The 7568-nt window shown below is 54.2% G+C and overlaps 1 long non-coding RNA gene across 1 annotated transcript; it reads right to left on the bottom strand.

The window, feature by feature from the left end:
* Positions 1–2427: 2427 nt before the first annotated feature.
* Positions 2428–6852, bottom strand: LOC135193116 (uncharacterized). The gene is made up of 2 exons (XR_010309105.1): positions 6339–6852; positions 2428–4216 (listed from the first exon to the last, which is right to left on the bottom strand). It is a non-coding gene; the product is annotated as an uncharacterized LOC135193116 (long non-coding RNA).
* Between the last annotated feature and the right edge of the window lie 716 nt (positions 6853–7568).

The raw sequence follows: 7568 nt of genomic DNA, 5'->3' as shown, positions 1-7568 counted from the left end.
CTCCATGGTGCTGCCACACTCTAGGGGAACTGGGGGCAGCTTCCCCTCCTGGCTGCTGCTCCTCTTGATGGTCACTGGGGGCAGCTTCCCCTCCTCGGTGCTGCCACACTTTAGGGGAACTGGGGGCAGCTTCCCCTCCTGGCTGCTGCTCCTATTGATGGTCACTGGTGGCAGCTTCCCCTCGTGACTGCTACCCTTCTTCATCGTCAGTGGGGGCAGTTTTCATTCCTTGGTGCTGCCACACTTCAGGGGAACTGGGGGCGGCTTCCCCTCCTCGGTTTTGCCCCTCTTGATGTTCACTGGGGGCAGCTTCCCCTCCTCGATGTTGCCACACTTAAGGGGAACTGGAGGCAGCTTCCCCTCCTGGCTGCTAATCCTCTTGATGGTCACTGGGGGCAGCTTCCCCTCCTGGCTGCTACTCCTCTTGATGGTCACTGGGGGCAGCTTCCCCTCCTTGGTGCTACCACACTTTAGGGGAACTGGGGGCAGCTTCCCCTACTGAGTGCTGCCCTTCTTATGGTCACTGGGGGCATCTTCCCCTCCTCGATGCTAACACACTTCAGGGGAACTGGGGGCAGCTTCCCCTCCTGGCTGCTGCTCCTCTTGATGGTCACTGGGGGCAGCTTCCCCTCCTCGATGCTGCCACACTTTAGGGGAACTGGGGGCAGCTTCCCCTCCTGACTACTGCCCTTCTTGATGGTCACTGGGGGCAGCTTCCCCTCCCGGATGATGCCACACTTTAGGGGAACTGGGGGCAGCTTCCCCTTCTCACTGCTGCCCTTCTTTATGGTCACTGGGGGCAGCTTCCCCTCCCGGATGATGCCACACTTTAGGGGAACTGGGGGCAGCTTCCCCTTCTCACTGCTGCCCTTCTTTATGGTCACTGGGGGCAGCTTCCCCTCCTTGGTGCTGCCACACTTTATAGGAACTGGGGGCAGCTTCCCCTCCTGACTGCTGCCACACTTTTCGGGAACTGGATGCATCTTTCCCTCCTTGGTGCTGCCACAATTTAAGGGAACTGGGGGCAGCTTCCCCTCCTCGATGGTGCCACACTTAAGGGGAACTTGGGGCAGCTTGCCCTCCTGACTGCTGCCCCTCTTGATGGTCACTGAGCGCAGCTTCCCATCCTTGGTGCTGCCACACTTTAGGGGAACTGGGGGCAACTTCCCCTCTTGGCTGCTGCCCTTCTTGATGGTCACTGGGGGCAGCTTCCCCTCCTCGATGCTGCCACACTTTAGGGGAACTGGGGGCAGCTTCCCCTCCTGACTGATGCCCTTCTTGATGGTCACTGGGGGCACATTCCGCTCCGTGGTGCTGCCACACTCTATCGGAAGTGGGGGCAGCTTCCCCTCCTGGCTGCTGCTCCTATTGATGGTCACTGGGGGCAGCTTCCCCTCCTGACTGCTGCCCTTCTTGATTGTCACTAGGGACAGCTTCCATTCCTTGGTGCTGCCACACTTTAGGGGAACTGGGGGCAGCTTCCCCTCCTGACTTCTGCCCTTCTTGATGGTCACTGGGAGCAGCTTCCCCTCCTCGATGCTGCCACACTTTAGGGGAACTGGGGGCAGCTTGCCTTCCTTGGTGGTGCCACTCTTTAGGCGAACTGGGGGCAGCTTCCCTTCCTTGGTGCTGCCACTCTTTAGGGGAACTGGGGGCACCTTCCCCTCCTGACTGGTGCCCTTCTAGATGGTCACTGGGGGCAGCTTCCCCTACTCGATGCTGCCACACTTTAGGGGAACTGGGGGCAGCTTCCCCTCCTTGGTGGTGCCACTCTTTAGGGGAACTGGGGGCAGCTTCCCTTCCTTGGTGCTGCCACTCTTTAGGGGAACTGGGGGCACCTTCCCCTCCTGACTGCTGCCCTTCTTGATGGTCACTGGGGGCAGCTTCCCCTCCTCGATGCTGCCCTTCTTGACAGTCACTGGGGGCAGCTTCCATTCCTTGGTGCTGCCACACTTTAGGGGAACTGGGGGCAGCTTCCCCTCCTGGCTGCTGCTCCTCTTGATGGTCACTGGGGGCAGCTTCCCCTCCTTGGTACTGCCACACTTCAGGGGAGCTGGGGGAAAGCAGACACACACTGTGCAAAAATGCAGACTGAGGAGCAAAGGGACGGAGCCCAGCAGAGACCTTCAGGTGCCCTTTCAGTACTTAGTGGCGTACAAGGCCCTCCTTGGTGCTGCCACACTTTAGGGGAACTGGGGGCAGCTTCCCCTCCTTGGTGCTGCCACACTTTAGGGGAACTGGTGGTAGCTTCCCCTCCTCGATGTTGCCCCTCTTGGTGAGCACTGGGAGCATCCACAGCTCCCGACTGCTGCCCAGCCTCTGGGTGATCCGGGGCTCTTGCCCTTGTGGGGGCAAGCAGCGACTTGGTTCAGGAACGAGACGGTGACCAGTTCTTGGCCACTCGTGACCACAGCTCATACACACTGATATGGATGACTGATATGGTGCCTTTTCTGGGGATTGGCTACTGCGTGTATACAGCATTCACAGTTTCTTGCATCTTAGCCATTGCAGTGCGGACAGCCTCTTGGATTGGAAGGTCCTCCTCTTTCACAACGTGCCTGATCACGTCTGCAATGCTTGCTCCTCTTTGCAGTGTTCACAGTATCTCTCCGGTTGCTGAATTACATTGTTGCCGTGTGCATTCTGTCATTGTTTGATTCTTTGCTTCTTCAGGTAGGACTGAGAAATCGATTGCAGTTTGCAAGCGATCCACAAATTTTTTGAAGCTTTCATTTTCACTTTGTCTTATGGTGGTCCATGGTGGTGGCTTTGTGACAGCTGCAAAAGTTGTGCGGAGAGCCTCTCTGGCTGCACGAGTAGTGGTTAAGATTTCATGAGGCTCCACTGGCCTCAACTGGTTTACTGGCCTCAACCATTGCAAGGCACCAGGGGCCCTTGAGGCCACACTTGAGTGCCACCCTTGGGCAGGGATCTTCCTGCAGTGCAGCTTTCCAACCAACCTCTGCTTCTGCTGCCCATCCTCCTGATGGGCAGAAGCCTTCCACTGTAAGTGAGCCATCACATCACTGCCATTGTGGATGAGCAGGGTCCTGTGGGTGCACAGGGACAGGTAGGTCTGCTCCATGGTCAAGGAGCTCCTCTCCAGCCTGATGTCTGCATCCACAGCTGTGCCATGGAGGCTGCTGTGAATAGCTTTTCCTGGAACAAAGCAAGGTCCCTCTTCAATATGTAAGTTCCTGCTTCCGGTGCCAGTTGGCCAAGGAGAAATTTGTGCATCTTTGCAAACAACGACCATCACCACCACAGCACCAATTTTCAGATGTGTTAAAATGTACTATTAAACAATGCTGACCTTTATCTAAATGCATGCATCATTCTGGCAGGGCAGCACTCAGTTTTACAGAAGTGACATGTCCTCATTCCACATGCAGAGAAACTGAGACATAAGGGTGAAGCTCTTTGGGGGTAAGTTCCCCCATTACGAAGGTAGTGATACTTTGATGTATCTAGGCTTCATTTGAGGTGGCTTCACCCAGTCACAGTTCTCACTACCAGTGCTCCTGAGGTGCCATTTGTGCAAGGTCATCTTCCTTGTGAAAGGCAGAACTGCATTTCAACTCAAGGCCAGCTGCCTACCCAGGCCTCTGTGCTAAAAGATGGCTTTCAATGGGGAAGCTGCTTTCCCAAATGCAGACCCTTAAACCCAACCCAGCAACCCACAAGGAGTCCCATCTCACACAATTCTGCAGACAAAGGGGGCTGAGCCCAAATGGCCTTTGTGATACCCTCTGGTGGAATCCTCCTCCTTGTGTCGTTGCGTTTGAACTGCTCACAGTGAAACCCAACAGTCAGCTGTAAAATATTCTCTTCTTGGCAGCTCACAAGCTTGTTCCAAAGGCACATGTGAAATACATTCCTGGGTAATCTTGGAGTGAAGTGGGACAGATGGTAGCAGTCAGATGTGACCCAGTTGTTCTTAAGCTCTCCTATTCTGAACGATGTGTACTGAGAAAGATCATGCTTTGCTCCCACAACGTGTGTGTACCTCGGACTGCGGGTGTTAAGGCAGCTGCAGGCACGGATAGAGCTGTCACCGTTCAGCAGCCTGTGTGCTGCGGCTAAGGAGCCATGAATGTCTGTGAAGGAATTATCCCACCAGAGTTTTCATTCCGTTCCCCGTGGGTCAAGGGGATGTGAGGAAGCTCCTGGTTTAAGAAGGGTGAGGGAGTAGAAATACTTTCCTCAGACTTCACTGAAAGGAAACAGATAAAAGAGGGATGGGGGTGAGAACTTGTTCCAGTTGTATCTGCTGGATGAAGCAAGTGACTTTCAAAATGGCCACAGAGCATTTTGCCTTAAGGTTTAGGCTACGAAGGGCCTTAAAATTCCTGACTCTCGTTCAGTTAAAGAGGCGTCGGGACCCTCCCTTCCTTCCAGAGGGCTCACTGCTTGTTTGTGTTTTCTTTTCACCGGCACCTCAGTCCTAGCCCTAGCATCTGAATGTCTCAACACCCATTGCACACAGAGCTCAGGGGAAGTGTCCCGGACACCCCAAACTCCTCTCTTCTCCCTCTCACTCCGTGGGAGCAGAAAGGCGCAAGCCCTCCCCCGGCCCCGCAGGCTCGACGGGGGCAGCAGAAGGGTGCCCCCTGCGCGCAGGAGCCCGCGCTGCGCTCGGGCCGGTGCTTGGCTCTGCTTCCGCGCCCAGTGAGGACGGCAAACGGACACCGCCTGGAGACAGGACACACAGAGCTAGGGTGCCCGCCTGGGCGCTGTGCCCACCTTCATAGCTCCCGTCTTGGAGGGGCTTCTGCCTTAGCAGAGTGCCCGGCTGGATAGGCTCCTGCCGCCACTGGACCCTCCCTGCTTTTGGACGGCTCCTGCCTTTGCACGGCTCACGGTTTCATCCCGTCCCTGCTTTTGGTTGGCTCTCTTCACTTTGTCATGGAGGGAGCAGAGCCCTTTTGCCTTATTGCAGAATTTTCATTTATACACAAAACTGTGGCTCAGAGGCCTTCCATCGAAAAAGTCAAAATAATATTTTCTATCTGCTTGCACTGACGTAGCTGTTGTATCAGCAGACGTACAGGCCTTGAGAGAATCTCTCTCTCGGAGAAACGAAAGACATAAACATGGCTATGTTTTGGAAAAAGGTTTGAATTCTCAGATATGATGACCACTCGACAAACAACTGCTGGAGGCTGACCCCTGGGTGGTTCCATAAGTTGTTTTTGGTAAGAATTAGCCAATTGTATGGATTGATTATAACTTTGTGCCAATCTGTAAGAATAATGTAAAATAGCCTGGACTGGTGGGTTACACCTCTTTTAAACATTATAAAAATGGTGTACCTTCCTGGATCGAGGGCTTTTAGCTTTTAGCTAGCTTGCTTGCCTGCCTGCTTGCCTACTTGCCTTGCTCCTGCCGTGGTGACCTCTCGTTCCTGATCGGCCCTGCCCGACGAGGGACCCGCAGAGACCTGAAACCCGCTTGGGCCCGATCCTGACGAACAAAGGGACACCGCCCAAAAACCTCGAACTTTGCTGAAGTACGGAACAGTGAGTAAACCGGAGAAAGAACTCTTTACCTTAAGACTGAATAACTTTAAAGACTCAAAAGAACTCTAAAGAAATCATAGACTCTCCTTTATCTGCTATTTTCTGAAATGTTATTCTACAACTTCAATCCTAAAAGAACTCACGTGGGGAATTTAGTTCGGGAGGGGGATCTCCGTGTTTGAGCAATAAATCACTTGAAATCCACAAGTGAGCCTTCGCGTATTTTCCCCACGACCTCCCAAACTACCTTCCGTGACAAATTGGCGACGAGGATGGGATTGTAACCGTAGAATAACTACAGATTTATGGCAGAAAATATCACGATGGAGCAGTAACAGCCGCTGCCGCAGGCTATGGCAGCTGGAGCAGAGTCTGAGTCTGTCACAGTAGCGGCAGAAGATTCACTGGAGGCAGTAGCAAATGATCCAGTTGCCAAGTTGATGTCCGTTTTTGAGATCGCTCACATACGAAAGACTATGGACACGCTTGCTAATGATACCATAAAACAGGTCACCGATAAGTCAGTAGATACGGTTATCATGCTATATAAAGCTTTCCAAGATGTGGAAGGAATAGATAAAGAAAATTTTCTTATGCTGGCAGTAGGCTTAATCCGAGCTCAAGATAAAGTAGATGAATTTGAATATGAGTTGAGGCGGGCGAAAGACGAGAGAGACAAGTTAAAGAGAGAAGTTGATTATCTCGATAAAGAGCGAAAGTGTTGGAGGCAGATCGGCCAGAAGGCGAGACAACAGGTTGAGGAGCTGAAAGCTGAGAATAGCAGGTTGAGTAGCGAAATTAATCGCGTGAACGTACCCGCGGTAACCGATGAACGACTTCGGGAGTTGGAGGAGAGGCTAGAGGGGAAGTTTCTCCAAGCCTTTCAGGAATTACAGCTGCGAATGTCGCCATCGCAGTCCCCGCAGCCGCGCGTAGGGCAGCACCCTTCCCTCTGCCGCGGACCTCAATTCGGCGGACGTCTCAGCCCATGCCGCCGCCGCTCTCTCCACAGATAATTGTTCTGCCTTCTCAGCCCCTGCCGCAAGCCCAGACGGCTCTGCCGCCAGCGGCTCCGATACCGTCTAAGCCGCAGCCGCCCCCACAGCCGCAAACGGCTCAGCAGCGATGTCTTTTCAACCGATTTTGCCTCAGCAGGCTCCGTTGCAGGTTCTGATTCCGCAGACCATGCCGGCGCCCATCCCGGCTCAACGGCCCGCGCCGCAGGCGCCATCTTATCCGCAACCACGCCCCAAGGCGCCATTACGGAGCGACAGGGACAGCGCATCTGCGCAGCCCCACTCCGAGCCGTCACCCGCAATTGCGTCAGTGAGCAGCGACACGGAAGCGGAGGAGATAACCGAAAGCATGAGGAACGCATCTGTCAATCCTGTTTTCAACACAGAAACCACAGTATCACAGTGTCACAGTATCATCAGGGTTGGAAGAGACCTCACAGATCATCAAGTCCAACCCTTTACCACAGAGCTCAAGGCTAGACCATGGCACCAAGTGCCGCGTCCAACCTTGCCTTGAAGTGCCCCAGGGACGGCGACTCCACCACCTCCCCGGGCAGCCCATTCCAGTGTCCAATGACTCTCTCAGTGAAGAACTTTCTCCTCACCTCCAGCCTAAATCTCCCCTGGCATAGCTTGAGGCTGTGTCCTCTTGTTCTGGTGCTGGCCACCTGAGAGAAGAGAACAACCTCCTCCTGGCCACAACCACCCTTCAGATAGTTGTAGACAGCAATAAGATCACCCCTGAGCCTCCTCTTCTCCAGGCTAAACAATCTTGTGATAAATTTCGAGGACAAAAATCTCAAAGTCCAATTAGAATTTATTTAATTACAACGAGCAAGCAGGATAAGAGGCAAGAATCCGCGCTGGACGACAAGGGGGAGCCCCCGCTCCGCCCACTTGCCGCCGCCCAGCTGGTCCCGGTCCCCCCCCCCCTTTTTATAGGCCGCCCACCGCCGCTGACAGGTCCCCTTCGGGGTAAACAAGCACTCTGCGCATGTGCGTTGCCGTTGCCGAGGGGTTTCTTCCGACC

Source organism: Pogoniulus pusillus, chromosome Z (genome assembly GCF_015220805.1).
Source record: "Pogoniulus pusillus isolate bPogPus1 chromosome Z, bPogPus1.pri, whole genome shotgun sequence".
In the NCBI taxonomy this organism is placed as follows: domain Eukaryota; kingdom Metazoa; phylum Chordata; class Aves; order Piciformes; family Lybiidae; genus Pogoniulus; species Pogoniulus pusillus.
This window is presented reverse-complemented; position numbering and strand designations above follow the sequence as displayed.